The sequence below is a fragment of the Hypanus sabinus genome, chromosome 8 (assembly GCF_030144855.1).
Source record: "Hypanus sabinus isolate sHypSab1 chromosome 8, sHypSab1.hap1, whole genome shotgun sequence".
Taxonomy (NCBI): domain Eukaryota; kingdom Metazoa; phylum Chordata; class Chondrichthyes; order Myliobatiformes; family Dasyatidae; genus Hypanus; species Hypanus sabinus.
The window spans coordinates 133155350-133180684 of record NC_082713.1 but is presented as its reverse complement, the minus strand read 5'-3'; the positions used below and the strand labels follow the sequence as shown (position 1 = coordinate 133180684).

The window sequence follows — 25335 nt, the reverse complement described above, 5'->3', positions numbered from 1 at the left end:
TTATGGCATTGTCTGGTTCAGTTAACCCTCGTGACTTCATAATAATTTCATCCAAAGAATTCCCCCAGCTGGAGATTTTTTTTTTTTTTTTTTTTTTCCTCTCTCTCTCTCTCTCTCTCTCTCTCTCTCTCTCGTGATCTCAAGCTTTCCTTCCCTCTCCAGCTCAATAATCCAAAACTACTATTTAAGAGTTGTAAATATCATAAGTAATCTTTACAAATTAAAAGCTACAGCATGTTCTCTCCTGATAACAAAGTACTTCTTTCTGTTGATTAAACAAAAACTAAATAAGGACTGTTTCTAGATAGCTAAATTGATCTTGCGAGTTACAAGCACGTTTGACTGATGAGATGCCAGTTGGGGATGTAGTCTGGGTTGGGGAGACAAGGAGAAGAAGATGTGCTCTAAGATTACCAGAAGATGCGCAAGTAACAAGAGCTGGTCATGGAAGCAGATGTCCAGTTATGAGTCTCTCATTGGATAACAGCTAACAGTCATGTAAGATACCATTTTCTCAAGTTTGTCATCCTGACCCTTCTACTTGCACCTGATGACCTGGGCCCCACAGCACAAGCTCTGGAAGAGACCCTGCATGCCCCATACCCCTCACAGCATCCTGTCGGCATACAACCAACAATGCACACTGCTCAAGCAGCTCTCAGGTAAAAGTCTTAACATTTTTCTCCTCACCCCGTCACGTTTCTCCCTGGCACGTTGACAGTGAATGCTCAGCTGATGCCAACTGGGCACCTCCAAAGGTGCTATGCCTTCCCTTTTACCATTTTCTTCTTCTCCCAGCCATTCCACTGATAAGTTCCCCAGCAATAAGGGAGCAGTGACGCATCCATGCACTATAGCAAAGTGCATTCGCCAATGCAGACACTGGCATTGCAAGGGCTGACCAGACCAGAATTCCAGGTATAGCACTTGGGAACTCAAGAGGGTTGTACACTCAGCCAGCTCCATGGTGAGCACAACCTATAAGACATAGGAAGAAATTAGGCCTTTCGGCACATCAAGTCTGCTCTTCCATTCAATCATGGCCGATTTATTATCTTTCTCAACACCATTCTTCTGCCTTCTCCCCATAACATTCCACACCATTACTAATTAAGAACCTATCAACCTCTGCTTTAAAAATACACAGTGACTGGCCTCCATGGACATATGTGGCAAGGAATTCCACAGATTCACCACCCTTTGGCTAAAGAAATTCTTCCTTATCTCTGTTCTAAAGGGACATTCTTGTATTCTAAGATTGCGCCCTCTAGTCCTAGATTCCCTCACTATAGTAAACATCCTTTCCACATCCGCTCTAAGTCTTTCAATATTCAATAGGATCTAAACTCCAGTGAGTACAGGCTCAGAGGCATCAAATGCTCCTCACACATTAACCCTGTCATTCCCAAGATCATTTTCTGTGAACCTAATCTGGACCCTCTTCATTTCCAGCACACCTTTTAGACATAGGGCTCAAACCTGCTCAGAAGACGCCATATGCATTCTGACCCATGCCTTATAAAACCCCACTCACCATCGAGAACATCTTCAAGAGGTGGCGCCACAAGAAGACAGCATCCAATCATAAATGATCCTCACAATCTGGAACATGGTTTTTTCTCATTTGCGCCATCGGGGAGATGATAACTCTGATTTTTGACACTATTGAGCTATAATTACACCACAGAGCTAAAGGTAGTCATCGTACTCACTCCCCACATGGCAGTTCTGCTCTGGAGGACTGTTGTGGAAAACCGATAAGCCTGCATACGTTTGGCCTGCAAGAGATGACAAGGACATGAGGGAGGTTTTATCTGATCCCTCTATGTAGCCAGGAGTACATGAAGAAACAGTAGGCACCTCAATGCCAGCTGGCAAGAGGACTCTGATGATTCAGTGACTGATGGAATACATCTCCATTTCCATGAAGTCACAGATGGAGGGCTGGCAAAGGGAGTGTGCATCAGCGAAGGCATAGACCAGTCCAAGCAAATCTGCCTTCCAGAACTGTAGAGTTGTCACCTAGGCACAGCCACCTGAAATATGACTCCTACATCTAGAATACAATTTCTGTCTCAAATACTGTAAATAAGCACTGCACTTTAAAAACATTTTTCCATTTGTGTATCAAACACCAAACGACATTTTGTCCTGGCATGCACTGCTCATGGAAGTGTTAGGGTGACTTTTACAGAACAAGTTGACAAGGCATATTCCACATTTGCACTTTGAAACGTTGACATTCAATCACACTATGCTCAAAAATACAGCACAATGCAAAAGTAATTCTTGGCCTGAACGTCTTCTCCAGATACACGGAAATGCATACGTGCACCCAAAGAAACACACTCAGTTATGTTTGTTTCATGCCTGGACATTAACCAATCACCAGTTGAATCATGGGCTGCAGTTGCTGTTTTCACCTCATCAGTTCCCCACCCCCATCACCTCATGAATAAATTGTGCTTGAAACAGCCAATCACGGTTGCAGAAACAATCGTATTCTTACATGAAACATTATTGGAGGGGACTTAAAATACAAAGATGCAAATACCTCTGCACAATTTTCAGGAAATAAACTCTGCCTGAAAGAAAACAATATTGACAAACACAACAGTTAAAATTAGCAGCTGAATGAAGCAACATGATTAATAAGACCAAGGTGCAATTGAACCCTAAGAGGCCCTTTAATGCCCCAAACAGCATGCCAAATACCAAAATAAACTGATAACTTTTGAACACCTTCCAGGTACGACAGCGTGAAATTCAATACTATAGTTTTAATGATTCATAAACCTACACACATACTCCTGGTGTGCTTCTGCTTTGTTTGTTCATTTCACAATCTGCCATCATACAGATGCCACTGAGATAAGATGAACACCAGAAAATAAACAAGCATCATCCTCTCAAACAAAATAAGAACATGAGAGTTATCCCCCTAAACAGAATCAAAATCAGGTTTGTTATCATTGATATACGTCATGGAATCTATTGGTTTATGGCAGTAGTACAGTGCAACACAAAAATGCTATAAATTCCAATAAGAAATATATAATATTAAATTAATATTAGAACATAATGTAAATGTAATCCTCTAATGATCAAAATAAGTTTCCCTTCAGAAATGAATCAGGCATCGTAATTATGCTTCACAAATTCAGGGAATATCATTTCTTTGGAACTCCTCTGGCATGATCAAGTGTGTTCAATAACGAATGGGTGCATATACTGGAGAGATTTCTCACAGCAAGAATCTTCTCTCTTCATCCTGCATTATTAATTTGTAGCTGGGCATTGCTCACTTACAAGTTAGCTGATGCCAGCAAGCTCTTGATCGACAAAAGCTGTAGTTTCTTTTATTGAGATTGCTAGATTGCATTATTCATGAGTTATGGAATTATGTGAATAGAGCAGATATTAATTCAAATCAGAACCAGTCTTCAGTTCTTAATGTAAATTGTAAGGAGTAATCAGTTTGAAGTTATGAGGACAGCTTTGCAAGCAAACAGTACTGTCTGCAGAGCACCGACTGCTAGCCCATAGCAGGTGGCCAGCTGCTCAGAGATATGGTGTGGAATGTAGCAGAAAACATTAGACAATGGGGTTATGTAAATTGGCCTGTATAAAACTGGGCAAAAAACAGCTTGCGTTATTTGCCCCATTGTAACCAAGTTCAAGGACGCTTGCAGACTAGACTGATATTGTCACTTAACACATTAACCATGGTCACTGACATAGCTGGTCTATCAGTAGTTGGGATAGTAATGGACTCAGAGTCAGTCTTCACAACACTAATCTTAGGTGACTGGATTCACTGTTCTCAAATGCTTTTTAACAATCTGTGTGAATTTGTTTGTCCCCACAAAGGTGTCTTATCAATTACAATGTGCTTTCATTGTAAATACATACTGCAAAGAAATCACGTCAGACACAAAATAGTGAAGTAAACAATGTCATTGCATTGAATCACCTTCTCTTACCATTGTCTTCAAGAGTAAAATCTTGATGTACTTTGAGTTTGGGAGATTCTACCAACAGGGTCTCCAAGTGAATCTGCTTGAATAAAGACATTCATATCCACCAACTTCTTCAATTACACAATTTCATAAGAGAGATACTGTTTTAGCCGGCCTAATACCATTCAAGAGAAGACCACAGATAGTTTTCAGCAATGTTAAAAACCAAAATGAAAAGCTTTGTAAAGTTAGCAAAAGAAAGCACAAAATTGCCAGCTCTGCACATAGTGATTGGATATATTTTCTGTACTGAAGGTTGCAGTGTTGAACAGTTGTCCCCTGGGGCAGTCATCACCTCCGGCCCAAGTATCACAATGTGAATGTCAGTGTAAAAGTCAGAATGACAGCAGACAGAGGGTTATCTCAGCCAAGCAGAATGCTCCATTCACCTGATAGTCCTAGTGCTCTAGACATTATTATACAGCTATCAGCAGTGGGAACCTTGGCAAAGTTTCTTTGATCTGATGTAGTATTGACCACAATACTATAATTATACTATATTTAATTATAATTATTCATTTACTTAGAGATACAGCAGGCCATTCCAGATCAATAAGCCTGTGCTGCCCAATTACAACTATGCGACCAATTAACCTACGAAAGTGCACTTTAGAAATTGGTGAGAAACCAGAACGCCCGGAGCGATCCCAAGCAGTGAAGGGGAGAACATCCAAACTCCTCACAGACAGCAGCAAAACTGAACCCGAGTCGCTGGCACTATATGAACCGTTACGCTACTGTGCCGCCCCACCCAGGTCTCAGGGGAAGTAGCAATGCTTACCCCTACACCACCATCGCATTCACTCAGTACAAGATAGAACTAAAGACACTTCTCAAAGTGGTATGGCTACCCGACCATTCGATAAACTCGCTACCGTCTGAGTACTCTTGATGACTTCCACAACTCCCCCTTCTCATCCACACACTTGATTAGTGAAACCAGAAAAATATCAATGGTCACGACTTTATTTACACATCTACATGACACAGGAGATGGCTCTTGGGCTCCTTCAGGTCAATATCCATCCCAGCAGAGCAACCTCATCTTCTCTCATTTGCCCTGGAGCCTCTTGTTTCCCTCATGTGACCATCAACTCTATTTGGATCATGATATACCACTTACCCTCAATGAGATTAATTGTCAATTGCACAAAGCCCCATCAGCATTTCTTGGAACATAGAGCTTACCAGAGCACCTGGGGAAACCAGAGCATGCAATCCCAACACCAACAGCGCTTGTGATCAGGACTGAAACCAGGTCCCTGTAGCTTGGTGGGCATGAGAACTAACTGCAGGATCTTCATGTCACCATTCCCATTCCTTAACAAGCTCAGAAATGGAGTGGTCTCAGGTCACATTGAATTTTACTTAAATGCTGTACATATTTATGAATACACTCACAAAGACAGCAGCTCAGCTTGGGTAAACCAGTGAGCTGCTCCGTTCATCTCCCTTTTGAGAACAACACATCAGTTCTGTATCCATCCACTACTTCATAATTGTCCCATGTCTCCGGCTTTCATTCAGACTGTTGATCAAAATCAATCATGGATGAATTGTCATTGCCAACAGAAACTAATGTTTCAGTGCCTGCCATAATGTTTTTGGATGTATTGAGTCAAACAAAACCAGAAGTCCTGTTTGACAGCAAGCTGTGTTTCAGGGTGGCATGGGAGTGTATTAATGCTATTACAGGGCCAGTGACCTGGTGTACCTCCTGCCACCGTCCGTGAAGAAGCTGGAACTTCTCCCCATGACCGTGTGAGTTTCCCCCACATTCAAAAGACGTACGGGCTGGTAGGTTGATTGGTCACATGGCTGAAACTGGTCCGCATGGGCTCGTAGGCCTACTATTATGCTGCATCTCTAAAAAGAATCTTCTTTGCCACCCAATCCACTCATTCTACTTTTCTCATCCCCCCTCATTTTCTCTGCCTCTGCTGCAGAAAATGTTATCTAGTTAGATTTGATTGTGCCAATACTCTTCTTACTCCTCCTTCACTCACTCTGCATACAAAATGACTGAAATGCAACGTCCATCTCTTATTCTGTACCAATGCCACCCCCCCCGTCCTCATGTCTGTCCACATAGACTCCCTGCAACAAACCACAGAACCTCAAAAATTATACACAGTTCATGATTTAAATATAAATGATTCTACACATAAATCAAATTACTAATTAATCCCACAACATATGTTCAGCTCCTGAAATCTACAAGTTAAATTTTAGACTTAAAATAGCACTAATTATCCAGGTTGACCATGCTTGTAGTAAGTTGGTTTATACATTTTAATTAAACTCAGAAACAAGCAAGTTAATATGAAAATAAAGTTTTTTTGCATCAAATAAGGCGAGTATAAGTATAAGCTGGCTGCAGTAAATACCCTCTCTTCAAAGTTACAGCTAACAGCTGGCAGTAGAATGAATCTGAAAAGTGTATTTAAATATTGGTTGGGAAGAACAATAATAGAAATCCCTGAAATTATTCCCTATGTTGTGGGTGGTGAAAGTACCATTTCACTTTGATATCTAACATCCAGGGGCTAATTAGTCAGTCTCGGAGCAGCCTTTCCATCCTTCCTCATAAACACAGCTGATCACAGGCGGCAATGCAAGGGCACCTCCTCAGCAACCAACAGTGGCACTTCTGTGCAACAAGCGTCGGTCAACCACTGGATTTCAGCCTCCAGAATCTACTGAAGTCCCCCTACTATTGAAGGGAGGAAGGAAAGCTTTACTAGCCGTGGTGCTGCAGTTTTCTCTCATCTCCTGAACCAGGTACATTTCTGATCTCAGGTTCTGCCCACATGGAACTTGCATGTTCTCCTTGGGGCCACATTGGAATCTACATCAACCCTACTGCCAACACCACCGCTCACAGATGCTCGTTTCCTCCTACATCCCAAAGACAAGGTGGTTTTAGGTTAATGGTTACCATATATTACTCCTAGTGTAGTAAATGGTAGAAGGAATGGTGGTGAGCAGCAAAATAAATGGTATGTGCAAGAGAGAACACCATAGGTATGTGGGGAATTAGATGGCATGGGCTCTCTGGGCTGAATGGTCTTCTTCTCTGAAGCAAGGCAATATGAAAATATAAGATACATTTTTGTGACTTACATATTGGAACTACTCCTTCCAGTGAAGTAATCTAGAGCTACTGCTGTGTGGAACAGTCCTTTTTAGAATTGGCAGAGTCTGAAGAGCCAAGGTATGAATATCCCAAATAAAAGATACATTTCAAAGAACATATCCACTGCAGTCAGCCTTACGCTGGTAAACACAAAGTACACTGCAGATGCAGTGGTCAAATCAACACGTACAAACAAGCTAGATGAACTCAGCAGGTCAGACAGCATCCATTGAAAGGAGCAGTCAACGTTTCGGGCCGAGACCGTCAGGACTGAAGAAGGAGGGGGCAGAGACCCTATAAAGAAGGTGGGGGGAGGATGGAAGGTGACAGGTGAAACACCAATCAGAGGAAAGATCAAGGGGTGGGGGAGGGGAAGCAGGGAGGGGATAGGCAGGAGAGGTGAAGGAATGTAAGGGGAAAGCACTATGGGTAGTAGAAGAAGGCAGAATCATGAGAGAGGTGACAGACAGCTGGAAGAGGAGGCAGAGTGAAAGTGGGATGGGGGAAGGGAGAGGGAGGGAATTACCGGAAGTTAGAGAATTCAATGTTCATACCAAGAGGCTGGAGACTACCCAGACGGTATATGAGGTGTTGCTCCTCCAACCTGAGTTTGGCCTCATCATCGCAGTAGGGGACGCCATGTATGGACATACCTGATTGGGAATGTGAAGCAGAGGTGAAGTGGGTGGCAACCGGGAGATCCTGTCTGTTGTGTGTGGGGTTTTTTTTGCACAGAGAGTGGCGAGTGCGTGGAATGTGCTGCCAGTACATGGTGGAGGTGGATACGATAGGGTTTTTTTAAGAGACTCCTGGACAGGTACATGGAGCTCAGAAAAATAAAGGGCTATGGGTAACCCTAGGTAATTTCTAAGGTAAGGACATGTCCGGCACAGCTTTGTGGGCTGAAAGGCCAGTATTGTGCTGTCGGTTTTCTATGTTTCTAAACTCACAGAATGCGATTGAACGGCCATGTAAGTTCACAAAGAGAGGACATGCGTCACTCTGGGAACAGGGAATTCATTCTACGGAAGCCAGGATCTTCCTGTGTTTACCAGGACTTTCTCAATTGCCACTACAGAGAGATCTTTGCCGTACAGGTGGTCAGTTCTACAGAACAACAACGCCTCAGTACACAGCCAATGCACATGAACAGAAAGGAGCCTCTGGATAGGTTTGAGACATTGCCTATTCTGTTCCCTCCTCAAGCAGAGATAACTTCCCATGAAAACAGGAACAAAAGTCACATTAGTGTCAACAAATTGAACAGCACATTTTTAACATGCCAAAACAGTGCTGCATTTCACACAAGTATCATACTAGATTACAGTACAAAATTGCCCAATTGGCGGCATGTGGCGTGAAATAGTTACGCCTAGAAATGAGAGCTGAAGCAGAACTTGCTTGATACCTGGTGGCACCTCACTCAGTTCTGTGCAGCTACTGGGCAGGAGAAATCCCACATTCATTTAAAAAGATCTGCCTGGTCCAGCATAAGAGCCTGGGGGCATAAATACAGGAGTTAGAATCCTTACACAATGGAGCAATGCAAAAAGCTTAATGTCCTCACAAAATAGGTGAAAAATATCTACACACTTCTAGTTCCACCAGTCCTCAAAGGAGATTGTATTTTATGAAGAAACTAACTTCCTTAAGGGGAGTACCACCCACCAGAAACATTGTTGCAAGTCATTTACATATTGGGAACAGTAATCCATTCATTCATGTTATAACACAGTAAAACCAAATATTGCAATGGTTAGTCCCACTATCTGTGTGGAAAGGAAGATCACGTACAACAGATCCCCATACATGTCTATTGGTTGTTTGAGCCATTGGTGGCATTCCACATTTCACACAGAGAGAGCACTCGAAAGGTAGGGGTGAAAGTCGACAAACCAGAGGAAATAGCCCACCCCATAAGACAAAGCCCTCCCCACCATAACACACATTTACAAGGAATGCTGCCAAAAGAAAGCAGGATCCATAAATCAAGGACCCTCATTAGCTAGACCATGCTGTCTTCGGGCAAGAGGTAGAGGAGCCTTGGGTCCCACACCATCAGATTCAGGAAGAGTTATTAACCTACAACTGTCAGGCTCCTGAACCAACGTGGATAACTTCACTCACCTCAGCTTCAAACTAATTCCACAATTTAAAGGCTCACTTTCAAGAATTCTATAAATCATGTTCTCTGTTTTTGTTTTTTGCAATTTGCCTTCTTTTGCACATTAGTAGGTTGCCAGTCTTTCTTTATATGTAATTATCATATATTCTATTACATTTCTTTATTTATTTGTAAATACTTGAAAGAAAAATGAACCTCAAGCCATATATGGTGACATATACGTCCTTTGATAATAAATTTACTTTGAACTTTGATGTCTGGAGGTGACTGTCTTGTTACAACTCCTCACTGCAGAGAACACTTGGAAATTGGTGGGTGTGGTGGTTGGGAGTGCCCAAACCAGGAGAATCATAGGTAGTGCTGTTAAAGGCCACTCAGGCTCATGGTTAGCATTACCTTTCCTCATTCCTTCACTCCATCACATGGACCGACACAGAGCAATGCCCAGGCATACATTACTCTGCTGCACAGGATCTGTTTCAAGACATAACCTACCTTTTCCTGTTCTCTGTTTTATGCCTGAGAGAAGACAAAATGGCAGTGCTGACAATTTTGCCTGTGTGCCCTGAGTGATCCATTAGAAAGCACTGGAACCAATGAATGCAGCACAGGAATATAAACAATAAATAAACAATATAAAAAATAAACAGCAGTCCAGTGCCGCTTATGACCGAGGACAAAGATACACAGGAATATATAGAGGTGCTGTTGTCTTCTGGGTAGAGGCCAAAGAGCCTGTCTCATGGATGCTTCAGATACCGAGCCCAGGCCTTCAACCATAGTGGGCTAGGCCTGCCAGTGATAATGTCAGGTGGTTTTCCTGCCCATTTAATGCAGCCTTTGATAACACAGTGAGCAACCAGAATCGCTTTGAAAAATACACAACCCAGAACTGTACTAAACTTCATGTTTGTATAACTGTAGCTATGTGATACAGTACTTCATGTTTGTATTTGTATAACTGTAGCTAATGACACTGTAGTATTTGTATAACAGTAGCAAGTGACACTGTAGCTGTCAGATGGTTCTTTTGTTTGAACACAAATGGGGCCCCAGTCTACAGCATCACACTTCTTGTATTGTCCATCTTGGTGAATAAAAGCGATGTTCACAATGGAGGCTGAATAATTTCATGCCATTGCTTTACTGGACTCTTCTGATCCTTCTTCCCCTCTCACACAGAGGGTAGCAGGGGGCTGGGGCACACTTGCAAGGGTGGGAAAGGCAGAAACCGGTGTCACATTTAAACAGCACGTGGACATGTACCTAGTGAGAAGTGACCTGCAAGACTTCAGACTTACTGCTGGAAGATGGGACCGAGCTGGAAAATGTTTTCAGTCAGCATGGACACGATGGGCGAACTGGGTCATTACTTTCTCTTGTTATTTTTCAAGGTACAAGGGACACCCCAACAGACTCGATAAAATTGGAACAACCTGGGCAGAAACAGAAAGAGGACACACAAGGTAAAGCAACACACAAAAATAAGCTGAAGGAATTCAGCAGACCAGTCAGCATCTATGGATGGAAATGGACAATCGATGTTTCAGGTTGAGGCAATCAATACAGTACAGGTTCAAGTCTAGTTGAAGTCCAGCTTAAAAAACCAAAACATCAAAAAACAATAAAATCAATAGAAATAAGTGAAACCTCCTTTGGTCATTGTCGACCATGGATGTTGCCTCCTAGCTGTCTAGAGACACAACCCAGAGCAGGACAATATGGAGAGCAAGTTGTTGCTTGTGTAGCAAGCTCCCCCACTTCACATACCTGATGAATGCAAAAGAACGGCAGAGACCAATACAGATGGGCATCAACAGCATCGCAGGAGTTGCCCATCAGCATTGAATTCAACGTAGGAATGCCTTGGGGACTCCAGCGTCAGGTTTTCCCTCGGAGTAAACTCCGAAGCATTGCCCATGAGTGGGCATTGCCACAAGGCAGCGGAGGTTTGAGATCAGAGTTTTCCTTCTCCTAGATGAGCTGCCAAGCATGGGTGACGAACCCCATCTGCCCGAAGCGACGAGTTTTAAGGCACCAGTTACCCACCATTGCTCCTTCTCCTGTCAGTAGAAATTGTTCTGCCAGGCTTAGTAGCTAAGCCACATGTAAAGGCTCGGAGCTGGACTTGGTTGTCAGAGGCTGTTTGAAGCAAACGCCATTGGGAGCATTTAATAGGTAGTGGGAGTCTATCACCATTACCACCCCCGGCTATGACAACTTAAGGAACAAGTAGAAATAAAACAGAGTAGGTACAAGAGCGACAGAGTGAACTGAACTGTAATAGGGTCCTGAGCTTAAAAGAGCGCAAGAAACTGAGATAAAACAATGCAATTTGCTTTAATGAAAATACAAGAATAAGAAGTTATATGCATTTTAATCTCAAAGAATTTCTGTGTTTATGTTTTTCTTGTCAGCTTCCTAGTAATTAAATCAATAATATTATTGACCTCTACATATCTTGTTAAAATCTTGACTGTTGGTGTGGGACACTGAGGCTGAGTGATTTGCAGTGATGCCATTATGTTCACGAAGGTACATCCAACTCACTGAGATTAATATCAGAGGCGGTTAACTAGTTTATAAATAATGCTCAGAATTCCTTTCGGGTGCATCAGTCACGTTTCACAGACGTGTCAGGTTTTATTACAGCAAATATACTGCTTCTGTGTAGATTTCTCCCAGCTAGTTGCCACAAATAGAAATAACTCAAGTTGAGCCGAGGTTGACTTTTACATTTTCATTATTTTCTCAATTTATTTTGTTCTTTGCTGCATTTTTCACATCGGCCACGTTGTACAAGTCTAGCAGGTGCTCTGCACCACAAACTGAGAGCTGTAGTCTCCACGCCAGCCCCCCATTTCCCCCGCCTCCTCTGAACCTCAACGTCAGCCCGTTCAATCATCACCGGGCTTACCCTTCCTCATCACTTGCAGGCAAACCAACAATTCCACTGTGTCCCCCTCTTCCCCACCTTGCCTCCTGCAAAATGGCTGCTTCAGATTTCCCCTCAGTGCAACATCAATGCAGGCTCACTTTCTGCTTCACAGACCCAAAGCTGACAGTACATTTATTATCAAAGTACGTCTACCATATACAACAATGAGATTCAATTTCCTGCAGGCAGCCATGAAACAAATAGAATCCACGAGAAACCTCACACCACAAAGACCACCAATGTGTGAGAAGAGAAGAAACAGTGCAAGCAATAAAAAAACTAAACAAATATTACACAGAACACAAACTGTGAACCCAGGGTCACAGAGCCAGCTTGGCGCTGTAGTCACTCCAGGAGCCTGATTGCGACAGGCCACAGTCATGTGCCTGCCATCATTTTGGCACCATGTTCCTAACAGTTATGTGCAAATCTCCTAAATCAACATCTTCCAAAGTCAAGAGCACTGAACATCAATTGGACTTCCTAGCCGTCGCTGATGTATAAACACAGAATATACTGAAAACACGCAGCAAGTCAGGCAGCATCTGGGGAAAGGAAAAGTTAATGCTTCAGCTCAAAGACCCTTTGTCAGACCCTGGTGAAGAACTTCCAGCTTGAAATATTAATAGTATCTCTTTCCACAGATACAGTTCGTCCTGTCAAGTGAAGTTAAGAAATTGCAGAGAACAACTGGATACAGCGAAGGCTGTGGAATTGGACAACGTTCAAGTTGTAAGTTCTGATGACCTGCAGTGCAGCACCAGCTCTACTTCCAGCCAGGCTGTTCCAGTGCAGTTTAAGCTCTCGCATCCATCTAACCATGAAGAAAATTACCTAGTTATGTTCCATTCACAAAATTTATGAGAAGTATAGATAGGATGATGCAAACAGGGTTTTTCACCTCAGGTTGGGTGGCACTAAAATGGACCTCATAGACTCAGGGTGAAGGGAGAAATACGTAAGGGGAAACTGACAGGGAACCTCTCCACTCTGAAAGCGTGGAACCAGCTGCCAGCGGAAGATTAAAATTCGAGTTCAATTTAAGAGAAGTTTGAATAGGCACATGGCTGAGAGAGGTTTGGGGGGGGAATGTCGTCTGAGTGCAAGGGAAGATGGAACTAGGCAGAAGATCAGGTCAGCATGTACTAGATGGGATGATGGGCCTGTTTCAATGTTGTAGTACTCTGTGCCCCTAAATCAGAACAAATCTGTATCAGTTTCTTTTATTCATCAAGGAGCTGTAAAGTGTTTCATACAATGATACTCAGTAGCAATTACGTGCCAGTGAACTACCTAGCAATTCTCAGTTTGGATTTCATCAACTCTCACAGGTTCAGGCTTCATTACGGCCTGGGTTCAAATTTGTACCAACGAACTGCATTCCAGTCACTGGCACACTAAGGAGACCTAGCAAATGAAATCCATGGGCACGAAGGAAAAAACCACACCAGTGGTGTCATATCTAGCAGAGATGTAAATGGCTGTGGTTGCCAGTACAGTTCCATTTCAGCACTGCAGTGAATTCCTCAGGTCAGTGTCCTGGCCCAAACACCTTCATCAATGACCTCCCACCATGTCAGAAGTGGGATGTTTGCAAATGTTTGGACAAAGGTAAGTATTATTTGCAATTCCTCAGCAAATGAAGCCATTCATTTCAGCGTGCAGCAAGACCTAGACATGGATTGATAAGTAAGCAACATTTATACCTCAAAATGGCCTGGCAATGACCAGCACCAGTAAGAATGTGACTATTCACCTACCCTCATCACTCAATGTCATAGCTATTACTGAATCCCCCACAATCAATATCCTGGCATCACCACTGTCATGAAACTCTATGGGGCCAGTAGTTACTGTGGCTACCAGAGCAGGTATCCTCAGCTGGTGACTCAACTCCTAGCGCCCAAAGCTTTTCTTCCATGTACTAGGCACATCAGAAGTGTGAGCTCAATTCCATTCCCCTGGCTTTGACTTCTGCAATGGATGACTTGCTCATCTGCATCGCCAGTATGTCTTTTTAGTTTATAGGTTTTGTGCCTGTGTTTTAGAAATGCCTTCTTTTAGAAATGGTTTGTAATTTAGAAATGTTTTGATAGAAACCCTCTGTGAGTTTTAAACATGTTTTAAGTATGGTGTTTGGATTTAAATCTGTATCTCTGAAAACAAATGAACTGTGGTTTGAACTATTTTGTTAACTGGGAGTAACTTCTCCAGTTACGAGACACTCCCAACCAAAGTATTTGATTCCTGGTGCCCAAAACATGATTATCAATTAGCAAGACCAGGAATCAAATACTTAAGTAAAACCTGTACAATTGAGCTTTGTGAGTTTAGGGAGAGGACCCTGGGGTCTTTTGATTCACCCCTCTCACTTAAGAAGCCTCAAGAGTCATTCTTCTTTGTACAATGAAAGATGGGAGCCTGAGGCCATGCATTGATTACAGGGGATTAAACTGCATTCTGGCCAAAAATCACTACCCCTTTCCACTCATGAATACGGCTTACGGGATGCTCCAAGGGGTGAGGGTATTCACAAAACTAGACCTACAGAGTGCATACAATCTTGTTTGTATTAGGGAAGGCGATGAGTAAAAGACTTCATTCAATACAACGGCAGGGCACTACAAGTACCTTGTTATGCCCGTCAGCCTGGCAAATGCTCTGCCAATTTTGAAGCCTTTATAAATTATGTGTTCCGGGATACTCTCCATAAATAGTCCTTCATCTGCTTAGATGATATCCTAATCATCTTGAGGTCCATGGAGAAGCACATCGCTCACAGCAGGGACATTTTAGAGAGGCTTCTGACCGTGGACTTTATGCCAAAATGGAAAAGTCTTAGTTTCACGTGACAGCTGTTCCATTTTTGGGTTTCATCATCTCCGATGGCAATCTCAAGACTGAACTTACCAAGACCCAGGCAATCAGAGGCTGGCTACCTCCATCCAGTATCAAACAAATCCAGTGAATCCTGGGGTTTGCATACCTCTACCACAAGTTTATCAGTAACTTCAGCTCAGTGGCAGCTCCACTGACGGCACTAAGAAATCCACAGGCCCTTCTGTCTGGGCTACTGAAGCAGAGGCTGCTTTTGCAGAGCTTAAAAGCGGTTCACAACTGCTCTTGTCTTGGTTTCTCTAAACCTTGACCTTCCCTTCTTTGAGGAGGTGGACGTCTCAAGCATCAGAGTGGGTGCTGTCTTGTTTCAACAACCACTTTTGGATGGTAAACTGCACCCATGTGGATTTTTCTCCAGGCAGCTATCCCAAGCAGAGAGGAACTACGGCATAGGGAATCGGAAACTTCTTGCGGATAACTTAGCTTTGGAGGAATGGTGTCACTGGCTAGAGGGGGCAAAAAGCCCTTTTATTGTTTGGCCTAACTGCAAGAACCTGACTTATATTCAGGAGGCCGAATTCCAGGCAGGCCAAGTGGGCTTTGGTTTTTAACCACTTTGAATTCATCATGATCTACCAACAGGGGTTTGAAGAACCAGAAACCAGATGCCCCGTCCCATCAGTTTGAGAAAATGGAACAAGAAGAGCAGCCTGTCACCATTTTACCCCGGACCAGGGTGGTACGCCAATTCATCGGGGAATCCACACTCTTGTTAATAAGGCCCAACCACATGGAGAGATTTCTAAGAACGGTCCTCTGGGTCAGCTGTTTGTCCCAAGTTCCATCTGGTCCCGGGGACTCCAATGGGCACATTTGTCGAGAATGACTGCACAACCAGGGATTGCCAGGGCCCTCAAATTTATCAATAGGAGGTATCGGTGGCCTGGAGTGATGAAAGAGGGTTGGCAGTACGTGCAGCCATCCGTGGTGTGCGCCCGCAACAAGGAACCCCGCACCCAACCTCTAGGGCTCCTTCACCCCCCTATCTTTTCTGGGAAGACTGTGGGCCCACATCTCCATGGACTTTGTCATGGGTCTCCCAACCTCAAGAGGAAGTGGGTCATCAGGGTAATCGTCGATCAGTTTTCGAAAGCCTGCAAAGTTCATTGCCTTGGAGAAGCGTGGCGGAGATGGCCAAAAGTGTCCTGGACTAGGTCTTCAGGATCCATGGATTCCCAGTGGATGTTGTCTTGGATCATGGTTCACAACTCACATCACATTTCTGGAGGACATTCTGTAAACTGATAGGGGCAACTGCAAGCCTTTCCTCTGTAGTCCAATGGCCAGATAGAGTGGGCCAACCAGGATTGAGAACCTACCCCAAGATGCCTGGCCTTGGAAAGACCTGATGAGTGGTGTGAACTTCTGATGAGGGCAGAGGTCACCTTACAGCATTCGCTGTACAGGATGTCACCTTTCGAGTGCCAGTTTGGTTACCCTCCGCCACTCTTTCTGGAACAAGAGGCCGAGGTTGGGGTCCCTGCGGCTGAAGATCTCATCCAGCGCTGCAAGCAAAAATGGATTAGGGCAGGAGAGATCTTGCTGACCCCTACCCGGAAAGGGGAGACCAAGATAAACCGAAGGAGAAGTCAGGGACCCGCCTTACCGCCTCGGCAACAGGTCGGGCTGTCCACTCATGATTTACCTCTCCAAGTGGAATCTAGAAACTTGGTGCCAAAGTCCATTGGACCCTTTAAAATCCTGAGGGAAGTAAACCCGGTGCCTGACACCTTGCAGCTCCCCAAGACCCTAAAGATCAATCCCACCTTCAACATCTCTAAATTAAAACCTGTCTGCCCCAGCCCCACTGCCACCCAGGTTTATCGATGGTGAACAGGTCTCCATGGTGAAAAGACTTTTGGACTCGTGTACCGTTTGAGGTGTTCGGCAATACCTCGTGGACTGGGAAGGAATCAAACCTTAGGAGAGGTGCTGGGTGCCTGAAAGAATCATCTTGGATCTGGTGCTCAACTACGATTACGATCATTGTCTCTCCGAGCAACCAGGGCCATCAGGATGCACCCATAGGGGAAGGCTCCTGTAGCGAGACGCTCCCAACCGCACCAACTTCTGGGATTTAGACTCTCTAATTTCCTGGAGTACAGATAGCTAGTGTGGCCCCTTTAAGGGTTCAGGATGGTCCTGCTGGTTGATAATCATGTTTTGGGCACCAAAAATTGAACATCTAAGGAAAACCTGAACCGTGGTTCAGTACTTAATCATAAGCCTTACTAATGATATAGTCTAGGATTTGTTTTGTGCTCAGATCCACTTTGATACCATGTCTCAAACCTTGCTTTGGATACCCCAGCATTTGGGTCCAAGCCATCCTCACAGCAAGGACTCTTGTCACATCTCCTTGGTAGATAGTGAGTATTGGCACTGAAACTCTCTGTGGAGAATAAACAGGGGGTTTATCCAGTCTTTGAAGATTGGGTAGTTACAGTATAATCTCCCATGGCTATTTATATCTGATAGGGCTTAAGGTCTTCATTTGAATTTAGAACTTGGCAGTCAGCAAACCCAATACCATCACACCAACTATCTGGGCCCTGCCTCCGCCTCATAGCTACCATCAGGCAGGAGGTACAAATGCCTGAAGTCCCTCAAGAACAGCTACTTTCCTTCTGCCGCTCAGTTCTTGAACCAACCTGCACAACAGTATAGCCACACCATGACTATTTTGCATCACAATAGACATTGTTTTCTTTATTGCTCTAATTGTATTCTTTCTTGCAAAAGTTAGTCATTACACAATCTATGCGTTTTTGTAGGGATAGCACAGTAGCAGAGCGGTTAGCATAATTTCGGGGTTCAATTCCCACCACCATCCATATTGGAAATTGTTCATGCTCTCCGTAACCCTGAGGTTTTCCTCAGTACTCCAGTTTCCTCCCACATTCCAAAGACGCATAGTTAGGATTAGTAAGTCATGGGCATGCTATGTTGGCACCAGAAGTGCAGTGATATGTGCGAGCTGCCCGTCACAATCCTCGCTGATTTGATTTGATGCAAATGACGCATTTCACTGTATGTTTCAATTTGCTCGTGACAAATAAGTTCATCTTTAATCTCCTTTTTGGAGAATGGTGTGTATCTGATACAACATGCCTGTAATGCTGCTGCAAGTGACTTTTCCATTGCACCTATGAACACACGCACTGGTGCATTTGATAATAAACTCGACTCAAAACACAATCACAAGTGCTGGGCCTGTCAACAATGCCCACGTTCTAAAAATTGCTTAAATAACAAAACCAACAGTCTTCACATGTACCTTGTTTTCATATCACTGTCTTTAATAAATGATAATGCTTTCACACAGAAACAGGGAAGTCAAAGTATAGAGAGAAGCTATTCGAGCTCTTGTACCTTTTCTCATTGTTTTCGAGAGCATCATCCAATAAGCCTTTTTCTTTTTTTCCTTCATCGTAGTGCAACAAATTCAACCATAACTCCAATTGTCTTTTAAAGGTTGGAATTGAATCGGCTTCCCCCATCTCAGGCAGTGCATTGTAAATAATCTCACCCAGTCTATTTTATTTCTTTATATAGTGGCTATAATAAATTGGATCCCTGACTTAAATCTGCAGTATAGGAAGGTATAAAGCAATGTCCCTCTGTAACAGGTGCAAGGTATTCCTGGAGATAATATTGCTGATACCTTTTGTATCACTGAATGATACTAGAGGGATGAACCTTAACTGACAGTTTAGCAGCTGTTTTACTAAACAGTGGGCCAGCTATACAGTAACAAGGACATACCTTCAGCAGAAGATAAATGGGAAGATTAGTATTCAATTGAATCCCCATAAGATAGCTCAAGCAGCACAAATGATCAATAAACACCATCAGCAGGGACATCCTCAGACCCTATTAATATGTTGTTACTCAACAGCTTTTAATAAATTTTCTTTAATTTCAATATTAATTCAAATACTGTAAACAGTTATTTATGGTGCCTGCTTTTTGCCAGAAATTGCCAGAAATTATTCTTCTTTTTGTTGTGCAATTGATCTGTTCTTTTCTTTAAAAAGTATTTTGAAAAGTTTGAGGGATAAAAGGTGAAGCTGGTTGAGGACCTAATCCTTTGTGAATAACTCATGCAGATGTTAGAATGGGGAGGAAATGGAACAGCATCACCACCCCACCCCACCGAGGACATCTTCAAAAGGCAAAGCCTCAAAAAGGCAGCATTAAGGACACCCACCACCCAGGACATGCCCTCTTCTAATTATTACCATCAGAGAGGAGGTACAGGAGCCTAAATCACACCCTCAATGCTTTAGGAACAGCTTCTTCCCCTCCACCATCAGACTTCTGAACTGCCAATTGTCCCTTTATCACTACCACACTATTTTGCTGTCTTTTTGCTCTACATATTTAATTTTTAATGTATTTCTTATCATGCATAGCATTTTGTTAGGTATTGCGCTGTTCTGCCGCCACAAAGCCACAAATTTCATGAAATATGTCAGTAATAATAAACCTGATTCTGATTAATTTGTTTAACTTAGACAAATGCAATGTTATGGACACAGGCAGGAACTGTGCCAAATACATTTGTAAAGGCGTGGAAGAAGAATTTTTTTGTATGATGGTTAACAACTCGCTAAAGATTATGACTAATACCTTGAAGGTAAAACCAAATGGGACACTGATCTGACTCAAACAATGATTGTACATCACTTTTGGTTAAGCATAATTTAGAATGCCAGATATAGATTGGGTCTGTTCAAACATAAAGTAACATTACAGCTTTTCAAAAAGTTCAAAGAAACAATGAGGAAATGTCATTTTGGGAACTTTGGCTACCTGGAGAGCTTTGTAAGTTTTAGAGCTACTTTAAAGGAAGGAAATTTCAGAAAGCACTTTGAATGATGTATTCAAAGAAGGAAAGAAGCAGACTGTAGATTCATTCCACACTGCTAAATTGCTTTAGTTATATAGGTTGGATAAAATATAAATAAATTGGGGAAGTTGTACATTCAGTATAACCCAGATAAAGCAAGAACCAGGTTAGGCATTAGGCAAGGTATCATTTCTTGTTTGCCATTAAACCTTTGCAGAAGGATTTACAATTCTATGTAAACCTTCAGTCATAGGTAATGTATGATACAAGGAAGCTACTACTGGGCCCATCGTGTGCCTCCTTGATGGTAGAGAACTACACAAGTTGCTCCTGCCTTTCTGGCTCTGCAGATCATAGTTGTTCCAATACACACCCAACGACTTTTTTTGCTTCTACCTCCCTTTTGGGCTTTAGCTCCGGAGACCTTGCTACCTTCTGGGTGAAAAGATTGCCCTCATCACCCCTGCATCCTTCTTTAAATTACATACAGAAGAGGGTCAGTTCCTAGTTAGGGTAGCAGTGATCTCAAGCAATGGATACGCTAGTGTGCTCCACTTGTTTGAAGCCCCTGACAAAATGGTGTATTTATGAGAGGCGATGAAACTTTTAGTACCAATGAGTAAGATAGAAAGGAAAGTATATACAACCATATCTGTAAGAACTTAAAGCTCACCCCTGCTTTTCATAATCTCACACTATTGCAAAGATAAAAAGGAAATATAGAGAGATGCAGCTTGTTGGTTGGGATTTTGAAAGGATTGGTAGGACAGACAGAGCAAAGAGGATAAGGCTGTAGTTAGCTGTAGATCAAAGACTGAGGCAGGAGTCAGAGATTAGTTGTGAAGAGAACCAGACTAAGGTGGATAGGTGATCAGAGATCAATGGTGAAGATCGTGTTTCCAAATGGCTGCAGATTAGAGAAGGGAGGACACTCAAGCAAACTGTATTGGTGCTGGACATGGGGCAACCTGGAGTCAGAGTGAGAATTAACTGATTAGACCTTTGCCTCAACAAGGTGTACCTAATAAAGTGACCACTAAGTATGGAAACAAACCTACAGCCGTTAAACACGAGAGGAACTTAAACCCACAGCTTACTGACTGAGACAAGTGAGCCCAACCAGCACTCAGAAACAGCAAACAGAATCTCTCAAAGCAAGTACAGTTACATCATCAATCAGTGATTTTACACTGTGCAACAGCTTGTAAGTTATCATCCATTTTATCTACAGCATCAATTCAAATTAGCTGGCTCAAGGGGTCTTGATACACCATTTAAGTATGTCAAAATATCAGCAGTTTAGTACATGTCGATGTACGTGTGACAAATAAACTTGAATCCTGAATCTTGCCCTCTCTTGTTTATATATAACAGGTGTTCTCTTTTTTAATGTCATGGACCCTTATTATTAACCGAGGGGTCTATGGACCCCAGGTTGAGAACCCCTGATGTATAGCTTCTCTTTAAATACATCAATGCTAGCCACTTCAAAACTGATCTCCATTCAAAGCAACCACCAATACCAATCTCAAGCCAAAAGTTCTCCCAAACTCAAACTGCTACCTTACACACCCAGTGTGGACTTCCCACCCAAACTTCCCACCAAATTACAACATGGACCAATGTAGGTAGTGTGAGGTCATGGAAGAGGAATCGGAAAACAGATCATAACCAAAATAGAGAAACACTGTAAATGAGTGAAAGAGAGAGAGATCAAGATGCCCCTGTGCATGAATCACAAAAGTTTAGCTGGAGCATCAAGAAGTTAAAACTGCAAACAACATGTTGGCTTTGACGCAAAGGGTTTGGAGTAAAATAAAGAAAACATTTGTTATTTTGGCCACACATGGAATACTGTACATTATTTTGGTCCTCTTACTAAAAAGGGATAGATTAGCATTGGAGACAGTTCAAAGGAATTCACCAGGCTAATTCTAGAATAAAATTGTTCTACCAAGAGGTTAAAGAGCCTGGATCTGTATTCTATGAGTTTAGAAGTAGAAGGTGTTACTTAATCAAGACATACAACATCCTTATGAATGAGAAGACATCGTTACAGTCAGTCAATTAAAGCAGAGGTACTTAAAAAATTTATTTTCTCAGAAGGCAATGAAACTCTGGAATTATTGGCAGTTGTTTAGGATTGAAGACTAGGTGAAGGATTGAAGATTAGGATTGAAGTTAGGCTTTAAAGAGATTACATGAGAGGGATTGAAACATACTATCTTAATAAAGGTTAAATTTATTTATTTTTATATCGAGATAGTGCAAAATAGGCCTTTCTGGTCCTTTGAGCTGCACCGCCCAACAATCCCCTTATCTCCTAGCCCAGTCACAGGACAATTTACAATGACCAATTGACCTACCAACCCGTACTTCTTTGGATCGTGGGAGGAAACCAGAGCACATGGAGGAAACCCATGCAGTTACAGGGGAAACATAGTCCTCCTTACAGGCAGCAGCGGGAATTGAACCTGGGTCGCGGGTAGTGTAAAGCGTTGTGTTAAGCACTACATTACTGTGCTGCCCTATGACTATAGGTAATTAAGAAGGATGAGGATAATCTTTACAGGGCTCTTAGAAATGTGTTCAGTATAAATCTCCTGCCAAACCCTAACCCTAATTTTCCAGCCCACATTCCCCAGGAATCAACCTCCTATTACTAATCAATCACCAAACTTGCCATGGTAACATAGTACAGCTCAGGGTGTCGGAGTTCAGAGTTCAATCCCAGCATTAAGTAATGAGTCTCTGTACATCCTCCCCATGGAAGGTGTGAATTTCTCCCGGGTGTTCCACTTTCCTCCCACAGTCCAAAGGTGTACAGGGCAGGTTAACTGGTCATTATAGTTTGTCCAATGAATAGGATAGGACTAATTGGAGCTGTCAGCGGTTGCTGGGGTGGCACGACTTGAAAGGCCAGAAGGGCCTACTCTGTGCTCTATCTCTAAATAAAAAAATAAATAAACCATCAGTCTTCCACTCCACACCCCTCCATCACCAACTCCCACGAATTGCTCCCTCAAACTGATTCCTTCCAAACACATTCCCCAACAAAATCTCGCAAAACACTGATCTCTAAACTAGTCTTTCAACCTACACTCCACTCCTCCAACACCAATATCCCACTGAAATGCTCTGCCGGTACCAGTCCCCCTTATGGCTTTCCTGCCAAACCACTCTCCCCATGACCTCCAGACATCATACTTTATACAGATCTTCAGTTGAAATACCCAAGCCAATCCAGGCCATACTCCATCCCAGTCTCTGGCAACCAACCTCAGCTGATCTTTCTCTGGAGATATTCAGTCTGATCCACACTCTATACCCAGCATTCCCTATTAATTCCTTCTCGGTACTCTTTCCCAGTACCAGTGAGGAAAGAAACTTATTAAGAAGAACCTGAAATCTTCCATAAAGAGCACAAACCATCCTTATGGTCAAAATTACAATTGGATTAGAGTCAGAGCAAGCTAGCAATCTGCCCAGACTAGGGATCTTTTCTGTAACAGCACCAATCATTCCAGAAATCCAAAGGACTTTGCATCTCCTTCTGATCAATGACAGTGCCAAGATGATGTGGTATGGAGCAGCCTGCAATGACTTGAGAGATTAAGGCAGTCTAATAACAAAGCTTCAATCAATTCTCTAAAATAACTTCAATGAACCCAGCTTCACTTGCCCCATCCATATAATTCCAAACAAAACCCATCCATGGTTCAAATGATAACCACCACCCACACAACACAATGCAAGCTCATCATACGATAAAAACTAACCAAACCCAAGTCAACAGCTTGCATAACTTCTTTAACCCTACTATCATTTTCCAAACCAAACCAACTTCCCCCTCCCCAGCATCCAAGCCATCCCAATCTCATTTCTCCCAACATCTAGAACAACCCTTCCCCTAATCAAAGCCAACAACCCCCTGCCCCACAATCCAAACTAAATGGGAGGGAAAGAGAAGGATTTAAAAGCAGCTTTGACATTGTACTCAGCAGGATTTCATACCTAGATATTAGAATGCCTGGTAGTCTTTATCTAATTTGTTCTGATTTTGAAATAGATCATGTTGAGATGACACCTTCTGAACATGAAATAATACACGTTAATTGGAAGTTGGTTTGGTTTGGAAAATGATAGTGGGGTTAATAATACACATTAGTGCCACAGACAGTTTCCCAGTGTGCATCAAAGGGCATATTTATTCACTTAATGACCACTTCTGCCCTTACTGACAATAATTGGAGCAGGAAACTGCACACAACCAGGATAAAACTGACCCAAGAACAGTCAGAGCAAATTAGACTACCGTGAGAGTGCTGCCACTGACAACGAGTGATTCTTCCAGCATTTTATTACCTGTCTCTGTCAATAGGTCTCCTATTAATAAGGCTGCCAACAATCTCATATCATGCAGGAGTTCCTGTCTTTGGAATAGTTATCTCAAGGTGCTAACTTCCTTACAAGTGCCTGGGGCAGGCAGTTGGCACAGAGAGATCCTCCAACAAGTTAACTGTGAATGGGCACCTGGTCACTTCCAGGGCGAGCAGAGCCAGTTGTGCTGCTGCGTGCTGCGAGGTAGAGCATGCCTTTATGTGCTGATGCTCTACCCTGCTCACTGCCCAGCAATGTGACAGGAGGTACACAAACATGAGTGAGGCCCAATCAGGAACTGTGTGGGTTCTGTTTTCGCTGGACGTAGTGTGGTTTTTGCTGATCCATTTGAATCTTCCTACTAGATGCAGGCATGTTGCAGAGTATCAAAAACAGGTATAATTCGAGGGATATTAGCTTCAGGTTTTGGGCTTTCCCTCATCTAAAAGTTGCTCTGTTTCCTCACTTGTCCCAATTAACTACCAGGCCATAAGATTGGCATTTCTTCACTTATATTACCGGAACCATGACTTTGGGGAAAAAAAGTCTCACTTCCATGATATTCCCTTGGACATCAGAAATAAAATTACAGAATAAATGACTTGAAGTTGGAAGTAATTAAATAGCAAATAAACTTTTAGAAACAGCAGGGGGTATCCTTTCTCGAGTAGATTATGAACAATATCACTTGTGCTGCAAAGAAGGGCAAGTTATAATGTTTTTGTCACTCCTATAAAATATGTTAAAAATGTTCATAAGATTATTAAAATTCATGCTGACTTTAAACTCATCATTCTTTATGATTATCATTTGCACTGCCCTTCGCTTGGAATAATTAGATCCATTTTATTTTTACTTTTCTGGCAGGTCTATCTATTAACGTGATATGTTCCTGTAAATCCTGCTCATTACTAAATGGACACCCCTGGCCTGGACCCTCATACTTTATGGCTGTGTATCAGGACGTCATAAATACATCAGATTTAA

At 42.7% G+C, this 25335-nt stretch overlaps 1 protein-coding gene across 1 annotated transcript in view; it reads right to left on the bottom strand.

The window, feature by feature from the left end:
* LOC132397675 (metabotropic glutamate receptor 8-like) overlaps positions 1–25335 on the bottom strand; it is a 381459-nt gene that overhangs the window by 322992 nt on the left and 33132 nt on the right. The window lies entirely within an intron of this gene.